Source organism: Numida meleagris, chromosome 4 (assembly GCF_002078875.1).
Source record: "Numida meleagris isolate 19003 breed g44 Domestic line chromosome 4, NumMel1.0, whole genome shotgun sequence".
NCBI lineage: Eukaryota > Metazoa > Chordata > Aves > Galliformes > Numididae > Numida > Numida meleagris.
Window position 1 is genome coordinate 46,436,040 of NC_034412.1, and position 14,835 is coordinate 46,450,874.

The window sequence follows — 14,835 nt, forward strand, 5'->3', positions numbered from 1 at the left end:
ACATATTTCATTTTTAAAAAAATGTTATATACTTATTTATACGGTTTTATTAATGCAGGGAACAATTTAATCAATTTTAAGTAGGAAAGAGTAAGAGCACTAAATAGTGGAACTTTTTCTCTTGAAACAGTTTAGGATTCAACTTAACATGGATATTGATGAATGAGTCAAAGAGAAAATATCTAATCCTTTTCCCTTGTGACTCTACCCATACAAATTGCTGTTTTCTTGAAAGAAACTGGAAAGCTTGAAATATAATTTCATTTTTGCTAGTGCGTTCAGCAAAAACTCAAAGGAGGAACATATACATTTATTAGAGTGACTTGGGAAAAAACACGGCAGAGACTCCATAAAAAAATTTCCCTTTTGAGGTCTTATAAAACAAAGTGAATAAAATATGGAATTATCTGGAAGCTATATACTGCTAAATAAATAATACTTGGCTCTTGTTTCATATTTTGTTTCATATTTTGCCTTACTTAGTGTGTCATGTATTTGTTCTCTATTTTAATGCTAGACTCATCTATTTGAATTCTAGATAATTCTAAAAACAAAGCAGGAAAACCGTACCAAGCAAGTAATTTTAGAAAATGCGAAGAAAATATTTATTAACAAATATTTCAACATTCCCTATAAAGATTAGCATCTGTGAGGATGGATTTACACACTCTGGTAGAATGTGATTTTTACGTAGTTTATTGCAATGAGTTTAATTTGAGGTTTAAATGATAGCTGTCTTTGAGTTCAGTTGAAATAGAGTATTGTGTCCAGATATGGAGTCCTCAGTAGAGATGCGGACCTGCTGGAGCACACCCAGAAGAGGGCCACAAAAATGACCTAGAGGATAGAACACCTTCTACGAGGACAGGCTGAGAGAGCTGGAGCTGTGCAGCCTGGAGAAGAGGCGGCTCCAGGAAGACCTGAGAGCAGTCTTTAGTACTTAAAGGGAGGCTATAGGAAAGAAGGGGACAGACTCTTCAGGAGTCTGTGATTGGACAGGGGAAATGGTTTCACACTAGAAGACGGAAGATTTAAACTGCATATAAGGAAGTAGTTTCTAACAGTAAGGGTGGGAAAGCACACATTGCCCAGAGAGAGGGTGGTTGCCCTGTCCTTGGAGACTTTCAAGGTCAGGCTAGACCAGGCTCTGAGTACCTAATGGAGCTCTAAGTGCCCCTGATCATTGCAGAGGAGTTGGACCACATGGCATTTAAAGGTCCCTTCTAACTCAAAGTTCTATGAAAAATGGAGCACAAGAACAGGCAATAAGATAAAGAACACAAGAGCTGCTAAAGTCTTTGACAAAGCTCAGACTCTCTGATACAGTAACACAAATATGAATATGCTCAAAAAAGACTTTTGGTGCTAAAAATAATTTAAATAGAATATGGATATGTTTTACTTAATATTGCTGGGTCATCTAATTCCACTCATATTTGAGTGGTCTACATGAGAAGCAAAGTAGACAAGATAAAATAATTTTTTCATTCTAAAAAAAGAATGTTCATCTTGAAAGGTGCCATGTTACTACTTTCAAATGAAAAGGCTAGAGAAAAGACTGGCATGCACACTCAAGGAACTGTTATTATCCTGACTACCCAGACACAACTCCTGCTGAGAATATTAAGTGGTTGATGTATAAGAATTTACCTTTTGCTGGCTGTATTAGTGAGGATTACACTAAAACTTTGTTTTTATGTTGGTTTTTTTTCCCCAAGAAAGTTTAATTTTATTCTAATGTTTTTGTGGAATACATATCAAAATTATTTAATCAGTGCTAAAAAAATATGAATATCAAATATAGATCCCTATTTGAAAACATCAACTTACAGGACGAGACATTTAAATATGTTAGTGTTTCTTGTTAAGAAAACAAGTTTAGAAACAGACCATCTGAACACATCTCCAGTGTTAATCCTACCACCATTAGAAATCTACTGAACACCATGGAAAAATAAAACCAAAACAGTGCTACATGGATGAAGTTTCTGACAGAGCTAGGAATAGCATAAAATTACAGTTTAAAAGTTTTGGAATCAAAGTTAACAGTAGCTTATGACACTCCACGTCACTCTAAGGGAAACCAGGTTAATCACTCAAGACAAGGGAGGTTTTCCATTAACTTTCTTCACAGAATATTGCCTTATCACACAGTAAATACTGTGTTATCATTGCTTGTGACAGATCAAAGGCTTTGTATTAAGGGAACAACTCAAGCTTCAACAATTTCAAACTTGTTTTGGCCTTGATAAAGATTTTAGTTTGTTTACCTGTTGCAGCAATTATTTACAACCATTCTGCGTTGAATGAATGATCTATGATGATAGAAAAAAATGCAGCACAGAAGAGTACAGGCACAAGATGGCTCCATACCAGAGGCCCCAAGACTACAAGCAGCTCTTCAATGATCACTTACTCGCGAGGAGTACTACTTCGGGAGCCAGGTTAAGGTCAACAAAAAAAACCCAAAAAGCAAATATCCAGCTTGGATAAAGCATATAACACATGATGAATCTGCAAATAACCAGCAAGAACAGATGTGTATGGAAAGAATAAGTATGGAATTGGTGTTAGAAAGCATATCAAAAAGACCCCAAGCATACCCAAGAGTGAAAAGGGAGAAGACATGAACTTTATCAACAACAATCACAATAGAAGATATAGGATGCCTTCCCTCTCCACCTTCACAGGCCACTGACCTTGGGATTTAGAGGAGTGTCGAAAGGCCAAGCACAACAAAGAGCAAGGAGCAGATGCTAGAAACTTATTAGCTTTAACTATTATTCAGTATTATCAGGAATAAGCTCTAAAAAAAAAAAAAAGAGTAATTCGTACTGTGTTAACATCACTGTAACTAGATTAATAATACACTGATTAGACTGCTAAGATTGTAATTAGGCAAAATGTCTTAGATATAAAGGTTCAATTATTTGACCCACGTAAACTGCAAATTGTACTGCAACAGCAGCCAGGAGGTAATCTAGGTGCCAAAAGAAGAAAGGTAACTTTTGCAAGAGAAAACTGTTCAAGCTCAAATGGGAATCAAAGCTGTTTTCTGCTTTATTAATGAGAAATAATCCGGTGAAAATGGAACATAACTTCTGACTAAGGCTTACGCTGTATATACAAACACAAGCCTAGAAGATCTCAAAGAACATCTAACTCATACCAAACAGGAGAAATACCTACAAACATTTCAAGACCAAGCTGTAGTTTAAAATAATTCATAGGTCCCAGTTAGGATAGGGTTCCATTTACCCACTGTACATCGCACAGGCAGATACAACTGCACTTAACACAAATTCAGAAAAGAATGTGGTTACAGCTGGGGTTAAACAACAGACAACTTGAAAAGTGAGGCAATACTTTTCCAGAAACACTGCGTTCTCTCTTCAGTTTCACAGCTTAAAGGATTAAGTAGGCTTCCCTTGCTTAGAATTCAAATATTGCATTTTATTTGCATTTTATTTTCCATATTATGTATTGTTTCATCTAGGCAAATTATCACCTTAACTCAGTCCAGAAATAATTAAACCAGTATTACAGGAAATTTGTTATGTTTCTGTGTCATATTCAAAGTTTAAAAACATGATACTAGCACACACAACAAAGTGAGCTAGCAATACATATGGACGTGCATACACATTCAAGACACCTATGCTCACCTCTTAGAAATTAAGGGGTAAAATAAAACTATTTTCAGTTAACGGAGCTACATCAAGTCTACTTAATCCTTTTCACTGAATGGTATTAAAAATGGCAAACAACTTCATATCACTGATTTTAAGTTGCAGAGATACGTACACTAATTCTCAAATCTCCTTCTATACCACAGCACTGTATGAATTTAGAATTTTATTGCTTCTCCAGTTAAATTGCAACCACTTTTCACTTTCACATCCATATGCAGATTTGTACGTATACATGAGCTAGTATCAACATTAAGAAATTTGCTTTCCCATAACAACTCACAGTAAAAGCAAGAAACTAAGAATTCTATATAAATAATACATTTCTCTGAAACAGAAACAGTTTGACAGACTAGATAACCTGCAACTATGTTATTTGCTGAGCAAATACCAAAAAGACATCAGGATACAAGATGTTCTTGAAGGTATTTATTTATTAATAAATATATGACAATTTCAAAAAACAGACAGTAATACTTTATCCTATACCTAAGCAGCTTGCAAACCACTGGCTTTATTCTGAGATGTATTGTGGCCTGCAGCTGCTTATTTGTGCATGTCTGCAGGCTACAGCAGGCATTGTAGCCTATTATATACTACCTTGAAAAGTAATCTATATGCAACTTTTGTCTTCAGTGAGAGTAATTGGAATTTCTGGCTAACATTGAAGATAGGGTGGCTTTTGAGAAAAACAGCATATACAGCCTTACATTCCAGGCAGAAGGTACAATGCAGGAGATACAGATGGTGAGGAGAGAAACTGGGGCAGGGGATTGAGCAGCATGTACCCTTTGAATAAACCCTAAGTGTATACATACTTCGGAAATAAATACGCTCTGATAAGCGTGAAGGGGAAAAACCAAACAAGTTTCTCTCAGACACCTCAATCTCTCTTATTTAGAAAAAAAAATGTTAAGCAGAAATTACAGAACTTATAGAAGTTCAGCCAAAACTAAATCCAGGCATCTGACACAAAGACAGCTAACTCATCCTCAGTGAAGGAAAGCTTAATTCTATGCACTAATGATGAAGGGATGCCTTTGAACTCCTAAAAGCCTCAACTTAAACCAAGAAATGGTACTCTTTTTTCCCCCCACAATATGACTTACTGTCTTACGTCTTATCTTCTCCCCTACTTCTAGTAACTTTACAATGTTTGTAGCTACCATAGTTACATTACATTTCTAATTAGAAAATTACTAATTAAGTGCTAAATTCCTAAAAGAGCTATCAGTGCAGTCACTGGTGGCAGAGATCCTCTCTGGTTCTTAGGAATCTATGAGCTAGGCCATATACATAACTCAGCTATAATCAACTCAGTTATGTGAGTAACACTGAGACAAGACTCTCTGAAATGAACATTTCAGTGAAGGAAAAAGCCTTAAAATAAATCAAAAGTAAACCTACATTTTCCCAACCCCAATTTAGAATAAACACTAAGTTGTTAAGTTAAAGGTGAATTACAATGATCGAATATTTTACAGCTCATTGACACAGCAAGATTTACTGCTACATTCAGTCTTTAAGAAAATAAGATTAGTAGAATGATGAATGATATTTTGATCACAGAGATAAATATGCTGAGAAACTGGTATTATACATAGTAAAAAATATTATTGGAATACTTTCACTTCTAGTAATTTCTTTTTAAAAAAGTAGCCTTAAATTCTGGGAAAATTACTTCTAAGTGAAGAAGTGATACAGTTTGAATAGGCAAGTAATTCTTCATAATTATGTAATCAGTAGATGAGATCTTCATGGTTGGCTCTACTTAGGTACAGTTAAGATCAAAAATACCAGTCTAGTTAATGCATGCAAGCTAGTATACTTAGTTTTCTTCGGTAGTTGAGCAAAACTGCCTACTGCTTTTACTGATGATCAAATCAATATTTCATTTATGTTTATTTTTATAATTATATTTAGTTTACCATAGACATTTCTGAAAAACAGTCAATTATGTATAAAATTTACAGCAATTGGAATAAGGGTAATTTGATGTTCTTATCTTCCCACATAAATCACTAGATTGACTGCTCTTGCAAAGGCTATTCACTTAACAGTGTAGTATCATTAATCTAGTTGATGCTGGATTGTGTTTATCAATAGATAATACCATTCCAGACTAGACAGTTTTGTCTATCTCCAGACTTGTTGATGCCAATTCCTCTTCCTGAAAACTGACTGACAAATTTTGTGGAGACCATAAGCGCCACACATCACATCCCACTAACAGACTCAGTGGACAACAGCATCCAGGTTGACAGCTTACAAGTCATCAGTAGAATATAAAAGGAAAAATATACTCAAGGAAGCAGGGATGAAGCATGATACTTCTGGTTTGCACTTAAAGTTGTCAAAGAAAACACACACTTCCTATAGGAATGACATAATGAGCGGTAACAGATCATTTCAATCTGATGACATTCTATTATACACATATATCTTCAAGTTTATGTGTTATATGGAGTCACCATTCTACATTTCAAGACTGTTTACAACTGCTTACAACTTTGCTGGCTTTCAGTTTTCCTAAAAGAAATTATAAAACACTTGTATTATTCACAAAATTTAGTTCATACATGGTAAAATAATATTGCTCTCTAATGTCCAGAAACAAAAAAAAATAATCTGAGAAGGCCTAGTGCTATGGTGCATCTGTTGCATTGATACAGTTTACAAATGTTCCATATTTGCATAGCTGTAATTTGTTTAGCATCTTTACACATCTACATTCTTCAATGATTTTGTCTACACAGTCCAACTGTGGATGAAATACACATTCTTTCTAGATGAAAAAGATAAGCATGTCAATTCCCACATGTACAGTGGATGAACTAGCTTTTTCTGACACTTCTTGTGACTTTTAAAATACCATTAAAACCTCAAATTCTGTATGTTCTGGTACTTAAGCAGCGTATCACTGAATGGATAAGGCAAGGCAAAAAATCCCAGAGCAGTGGTATGACAAAGTTTTACCGGAATCATAGGATTTGAAGGATCAATCTCTGACAGGTTTGTCAGAGTACAAACAACAAAGAGCAGAAATAGATGGACTGAACCGGCACTGAGGAAGAAGAGTGGAATCTATAGAGATGCATTTAAAATATTTTTGGATTGTGAATTGTTTATGTTTTTTGACTATTCACAACTACAATCAAAACAGTGCTTTGTATAAGTAGTTCTATAAAAATAGAAGTAACTCTGAAAAGTAATGTTCTAAGTCTCTAGAGAGCTTCCAAATTTAATGAATACTTGCTAATTTTCACTGCAATGCCTATAACATTCGCATGTAATTTGGAAATAATATTACCATTGTAAAATTAATTAATAGAATCTGAGTCATTCATTTAATAGAGGCATCTTTAAATGGTCTATTTGAAAATTACTTTTTTTTATTAAAGATTTCTTAAAGTGTGTCTTACAGAAAGCCTGAAACCTTGCATTGCCTGAGGATCTAAAAGATGTTTTGAAAACTGAAGTGAATATCAACATTTATTTCTGTCCCTCACTCTTACTTCACATCTCCATAGTTTCACCTGGGATGATCTCAAATTGTTATGGGTGGCAGCTCTCACAGAGTTTCTATGACATATATGTCACCTTTACCCCATCATCCTCAATCTTCACTGAGTAGAGAATTTCCTATAATAAAAGATGCATCCTAGCAGATAAACACCAAAAGAAGCTGAAAATACAGTTGCTAAAACATCTCCAGCTTTAGTACTTTCTGATTTTGGAGTGCTTGACTTGAGGGTTTGATGTTCTTTTAACACTTCTAATGGATGTAATAACCTGTTTATGCTGCATTTCACAAAGACTAATACCCAAACATCTCTCTGATACTAATTATCCGCCAGAGTTTTGTAATGCTTTGCATTATGTTATACAGCAAATGACAAATAGGGCATTAGAGATGCCTTACATGATTAATGTAAGACATGTCTTGTTATGCCCCACTGTATCTAGTCAAGAAACCATTAACACAAAAGTGAATGTAAGCACGCAGGTTACATTCGCATATTATACATACGCATTTGCTGAGTTATTTAAAATGACACGAGACAAGTCAGACCACTTGTAATAGTTTTTGGGTTTTTTTTTTTACATATTTCAATCATCAAAACATTATTTTTACTGAAAGAAAAATTTTATTGATCACAAATTAGCCTTATTGCACAACATCTGAAATAAGCTTCATCTTCTGAAGTGTGAATTCAATCAATAATTTGATAAAAGACCTACAGCTTGTTGACTACTTACAGGAATGAGGCATTTAATGTTCCCAAATCATGGATTTTAAAAGTCACACAGATCTTTGTGCTATTTGCCTAATACAGTAGCATGAAATTTTATCCTCTTAGCTGCATTGTTAAAACCTGTGGTTTGGTCGCTCCCCTGTAGCTTACTTCATGCAATCCGTATCTGGATTGAAGTAGAATTACTACAAACGTCATAGTCACACATCAAGAATATGATTCTTTTCACTGTATCATCCACACTTTACAGTAACTAGCATTAATCTACACTTACAGTGCAATTCAGCTGTCAAGGAATTTGCATATCTCCCTAAATATTGTAAAATTTAAGCACCATTAGAATGGTTTCATCTCGTCTGACTTTCCTCTATAGCACTATGAATGCTTTAGCGTCAGATAGAGCAGATCACATAACTACTCTAGGCAAGTAAGAAAAAATACCGAGCTGGAATAAAGCACATATTAAGCACCACTCAGGGATTCCTTCATGCTATGACCCTCTGATATTTTACAGGGCATTATAAAAGTTGCATCAATAAAGGAAGAAAAATTAAGACATCCTAGTAGTTCTCTAATGATTAAAAACACAACAAAAGCCCAACACAATATCCTACAATATCCTTACCAAAACATACATACAGCATGTGAATTCTTGGTTTTGATTATACATGGGTTTTTCTTTGTTCATTTTGTGGTTTTTGTTTTTAATTTTGTATTTCAAGGAGAACAAACACTCTATTCTATCCGCTTGTGGTAGATCATTGTGTATCAAAGCATTCTACTGGCATTTTACAGATACTATTTTATATACCTTTGTTAAAACAAATTTGAGAAAATTCATTAGCATACTTATGCTTAAAGGGATACATGGACAGTCACATATATGGGAATATAAAAACCAGCAAACATATTTTTAATGCAATGCTTAAAAGGGAACATTTCATTTCTAAGCTAAGACAGAACATATAGTTCAATATTTTTAATTCAATACATGATCTCAGTTCAAAATTTAACCTACAGATTAGGTTCATGCTTAATATAAGCTGAAGTCTAGCGATCCCTTTCTGATGTACACTGCTGCATGGGTATAGGAAGAAATAATATTTAAGAATTCTCACTCTAAAGAATGTATAGGACATTCTAAGAATTCTGTTTCCAGGACAGTTTATGACAAGAACAGCAAGATTAAACCTGAGCTGCCTGGATTATCCCAAGACTTTTCAACAAATTTCTTGTTTCCAGGAGAATGCAGAAATACCATTGCACACTGTTTCAAGATGCACAATTCATAATTGTCGGTCATACTCAATTTTGAAAGAGTCCTCAGGTGCAAGTATTGAACTTTTAGAACTATGACTTATTATCTGCTTGTGACATCAGAACAATTAATAGTAGTTCAAGCCCTGTGCCAAATGGACAAATATGGCATCGATTAGAATAAGATAGAAATAGCTTTTAATCCTTTCAATGCATTAGCTACCAGAAAAATGAATGTTCAGTTCACGTTATGACTCCTATCAATAGAGGTCCATGACTGGAAAATAATTAGCAACAAAGTCTACAGTCATCTATCTTATCATGGGCACAGTTTGTACTTGGGAAGATTTAGTATCTTTTTTTTTTTATTATTACTCCCTGCCTTCAGGGCACAGCACATACAGTACCCTTCATACTTGGGATTTTGAGTTTTGAGAAACTGCAATGCAAGAGGAAGGCAAATGTAGTCAACAGAAGCTTCACTATGAACAAGTATAACCGTATACAGTGTTAGGCAATGTAAAAAAAAAAGCAAAATCCATAAAGTTCAAAATAATTAATTGACTTTAGAGAATGGTTCTGCATTTTATCTCCCTTTTCTCCACTCATTTATAGAATAGAACATTCTTTTAAGATGATGTGTTTATTAGTGTTTACTGCAGAGAAAGTAATGTTCATGAAGTATTCCAGCCCTTACATGATAACTGCCATGCTTACCCTATTAGGGATTAACTATTTTGTATTCAGACCAGTCTTTATATAATGTACAATAAATATGAAATGTTGCCATGGAATAAGCAGTAAGAGAAAGCAAAATCTGAATACAGAATGCTTTTTCCTGAAGTGACAATTGCAATTTTAGATATAAATCAATTTTTATACTATTTTAAAATGAACCAAAAGAACAAAAAAAAAACAAGAATGTATTTAAAAACTGTCCTATGTGCACAAGGGAGCTGAAATCAGATTGTATTTGTAATTATTTCTAAGTTTAATTCTAGTAATTTATCAGTCCAGCTATGTTACTTTAATGAAACTGTACAGAGGATAGTAATATTTCTGAAAGCAACTTCAATAGTGGAGCAATACATTTTAACTATCGTAATAAGCATCAGTAAGTCTTGGCAAAAACTTTTCTGGATTAAGTAACTACACTAACAAAGCTTTCTGCCGTGTTACTCTGCATAATATTGCCTAAGTAAAGAAAGAACATCTTTGTGCAAAATATATAATCATGGCTGTCATTTAGTAGCTCCAGTAATTTCAAGAAAGCATCTAATGTACCACTTAATGGCAATAATTAATAATTACTGATTCCCTTAACAATGATCATTAAGAAGAGCAGCGCGAGTCTTACTAAAAACATCGACGTTATTGTATGAAATAAACTTATAATAAATAAACCAACTTATAGAGGGAGTTGTTGATTGCAAAGCATAATGGAAGATCTTTACAAATTTAGTAATGGATACAGCTCTCTTCCATAGCTGTCATAGTCTCCAGAGATAAACAGTCTGGAAATATCAAATTCTTAAGAGGAAATAAAAAAAACAAGTTTTCTTACCTTGGCTTATCAATTGTTAAGTTGCTCGTTAATTGCTTCCTCTTCTGCATTTTGTTGTCAGAGGTGGTCTTTCCATATGCTCATTTTAAAGCTTGAAGCATTACTGTCAAAACAGTATTTGTCGAAAAAAAAATTACGAATGGAGAAAAGACTGCCCTTGAATAAGTTAAGCATTTTAGTTTTCCAGATGCCTAAGCATAGTTCAAGGAACCGAACCACCCTTTATCTAAAAGAAAGATAAGATACTGAGTATCTTCTAAAGCTCACAACTCTATCCTAAGGTCTACCTACTCAATTTATTTCAGAGTCACAGTTCCTGAGACTCTTCATCCTGTGCAGGAGTTCCTGCGGGACTGACTTATTAGGGCTATGACTGCATTGGTATTACAGTTCCATCCAATTGCTAATGAGCTGAGTGAGTTCTGTAAGTGTCTAAGTTTAAAACTTACGTGAGATTAAAAAACAGGTACTTACCCAAAAGTAACAAATAATTTAGTTCTATTTTTGGAAAACATTAAATATCTATCTATTCCTCCTTGTTTGACTATGCAATTTTCTCCTGAAGAAAAATAAAAGATTTGGCATTTCTTCTCAGAAGGACTTCTAATACTTTTGACTTCAAAGAACTGCCTGTGTATTTCCCTCACAATGAGACTTAGGATAGGGTCTTATGTCAAAACATTACTTCTAGAATATATGAATTAAATATATACCATTAACAAATGACGAGAAGATTAAATACATATGAAGTTACAGAGCAAAATTAAGCTTGTAGTTGACCATGTTCCAGTGAATGAAATAATACCAAATATAAATCTACATTTTCTTTTCATTATTATTAAAAATTTCCTCGCTTTTCTCTTAAGAATGATTGCACTAAGACCTTACACAGAAGTAGTTACATTGGCAAGGAGCTTTACATTAAGTGAGTGCTACAAGTCACTTATGATTTCTTTAGTTAAGCCCTCCTTAATAGGACAGCACACAAGCCATGATTCTCAAAATCAGTCAGTGAACTCTGAATAAACTTCCTTGAGTCATTATCTTCTAAGCTGAGTGCAAGAACATTATCAGCTAATATTAAGAACAAATTATGTTTAAAAGATACAGAATAATACAAATTCATTCAGTATAAAATGACTTTAATCACTTCAACAGAAAGATAATTTCATCCTTGTCTCGTATCATTGTCATCCATGCCTCTTTAGACTTCTCTTACAGATACATTATTTCAATTTTATTTTATGCTTTTTAAAATATTTGTGTTACTAAATTCTGTATATATTGTTTCATATGCACTGCTTTTAGATTAACTTACATTCCTTCAGTAGTTCTAATGTTTATCACATTTTTCAAATATTATGAGAACCATTTTAAGTCTTTATGCCATCACTTAATACTGTGTAGCGGATCATAAAGATCTTCTTATTTAAATCTTTAGTCTTCATTTGCTTCTGACTGTGAACTATTTTGACTTATACAATGCAACCTAATGGAATTAAAAATGAAACAGTTCCATCTCAGTAGAAAAAATATTTTAATACTTCATAATAAGATAAGTAACTGAAAAGACGCAATGCACTAACACTTTGACAAAACGTTTTTACTTGTGAGAAAATAAAACTGAGATGAGAATAATTTAAAAATTTTCTTCTGGAAATCTACTCTAATAAAACAGTTATATCTCTTGCTTTTATGATGTATTCCATATACATAAAAACCTTGCAGTGACGTACAGAAATATACAGCACATGGTCTAATTCATAGGAGAAAAGGACAGGTATTCAAAGATAGCTGAGGGAGGTCAGGGATGGAGGGGGGTTATGGAACAGTAATATGCAATACATTTATGTATGTGTAAGTTAGGAATAAAAAGGTATCAGTTTTTAACCATCAGCATGGACTTCAGAAAGCTGGTACTTCTCCATAGCACTTAAGTATATACTTAAAGTCAAACTCACGTTTATGTAGTTTACTTAAAGAAGGTAAAGGAAAGTTGAAAGCAATTTTCGAGAAGTTAAAACTGATAGCCAATTGAAATTCTATTATAAAATTGACTGCATTCTGTTAAATTCGTGTTTCATGATCATCGTGGAAATTGATTGATACCCCATGAATCTGTATCACTTGTGCCACCGTCATAGGGATTCTCAGGTGTTTCAGGGTGCCTAACATGACACCAGATTTCTAAATACAGAATTCTGAGATCACCTCATTTCTTTGTTTCATGGATATCTGTAAAAAAAAAAAAAATCAACTATGCCTGCAGAATCATGCCTTCCTGATGGGATAAGTTAACAGTACATATCTCACCAGTTGACAACAGATTTTTACAGCTGTAGCTATAAACCACTGAAGCACAAGTAAGCACAACTCACAGCAAGGCTACTTCAGTGGAGGCAAGCTTCTCTACCCTGAGGCCAGGTTGAGCCATGATAGGAATTAAAGGCAGGAGGCCCACAATGATATAGTGAAACTGTGCCACGCATGTCCCTCTGTGGATACGCGATCAGCTTATCTTCAGTCTTTGCTCACTGTCAGGTGATGCCTGCCCATACCTGTGATGCAGCTTGCCAGAATCAGGATGGCTTATGAAAGCCAGAAAGATGCTATGTGCTTTCTATGAATAGCCCCTGGGGGCTTATCCACTGCAGAGAGCAACATGCTAGCTGGTAGCAAAAAGGGAAAAGATAGCAGCAAGACACGTCAGCGACCACATCCACAATGCACACGCTCTATAACCAGGAGTACCCCCTTAGCCTCTACTTGTAATGAATTTTAAACTTCTTCCAACTCTCAAAGCCACCTTTTCCCAACAGGAATTTCTCTCACATTTATAAAATCTTCTTGTAGACATTTGATACTGGTACTTGAAGCATGCCACTGAAGCAGAATTGTATGAATCAGCTTTCAGAAATAAATTTATAAACTGATAAGTTGTTTATCCACTCAAGAAACTTTACCATGATACACAGTTCAGATCCTGTGAGAGCATTCAAATAAAGTGCTATCCTCACAGACATATGAAAATAAGCTTTCATTCCTGCAACTGTGACAGCATTATAGCTAAACAATGGTATTTGTTCTAAGGCTAAACCCTTAGGGATACAGCACTATAAAAATTAGCTTTCATTACAAATACTTCCCTCCATGGCATCAGTGTGCCTATTCTCAAAAGCAGGGTGCAAATTAAAATTAACATAACCTCAAGATACTCTGTCTCTTACACAGACACAAATACATACATAGAGAAAACATCTATATATTACAATAAATTTGAAGATTAAAATAAATTTAGGGTGGACTGGTGACTTTTCAGTGCCTCATAATAGCAACACTGCATTATTTTTCACATTATTTACAGCTAGTTTTGATTATTTCTTCAGGAGTTACAATTATTTCAGGTGCCGCCCTTCTCTCAAAAGAGCTTTCTAAAAGGAAATCCACTGAGAGTATCAGTAATTTCTTTTCATCACCGCTTTTCAATATTTATGAAATTACAGAAGGTAAGTGTTACTGCAGGGAACATGCCTATAATATGAAGGCCAGGAAGGTATCTTCAGAAGATGACTATATATAAGGCATTTTTTTGAGCACAGAATAGCAGAGCTATAAGTAATTCTTGAACAGAGAGATAGCTACAAATCAAAACAGTGTTAGAAATACAAAATTGAGGACATAGGGAAAAGAGTACAAAATAGCAATAGTACTATCAGATCCAAGTTTTAGATCTTTATAATAAATACGAGTACTAAAAGATTAAGAAAATATGTATATATATATATATATCACTTTTTAAAGAACCTTAACTGGAAAACTTGTTTTAAATAGTTTAGGGAAACAAATTTACTCAACAGCTGCTTAGACAGTTGTGGTAAAATAGTTCATAACATTTGGATGAGTGTATTGAAATTGCTCTGGAGATGGACAGTAGGTATAGATCACTTATTTCAAGTTATCTTGACAACCGTGTATCTTTCTTGTGAGGAAGAATGCTGCTCTAGTAAATTTTCTTCTCTGTTTTTCAATAAAATATTTTCTGCCATCAATCAAATATTATTCAATGGTA

The 14,835-nt window shown here is 34.1% G+C and overlaps 1 long non-coding RNA gene across 1 annotated transcript in view; it reads right to left on the bottom strand.

Annotated features, from left to right (window-relative positions):
* LOC110398461 overlaps positions 5,367 to 14,835 on the bottom strand; it is a 44,798-nt gene continuing 35,329 nt past the window's right edge. The window contains exons 2-3 of the long non-coding RNA XR_002438389.1: positions 10,767 to 10,869; positions 5,367 to 6,218 (exon numbers count right to left, since the gene is read on the bottom strand). This is a non-coding gene — a long non-coding RNA (uncharacterized LOC110398461). The remainder of the gene's footprint in view (positions 6,219 to 10,766; positions 10,870 to 14,835) is intronic.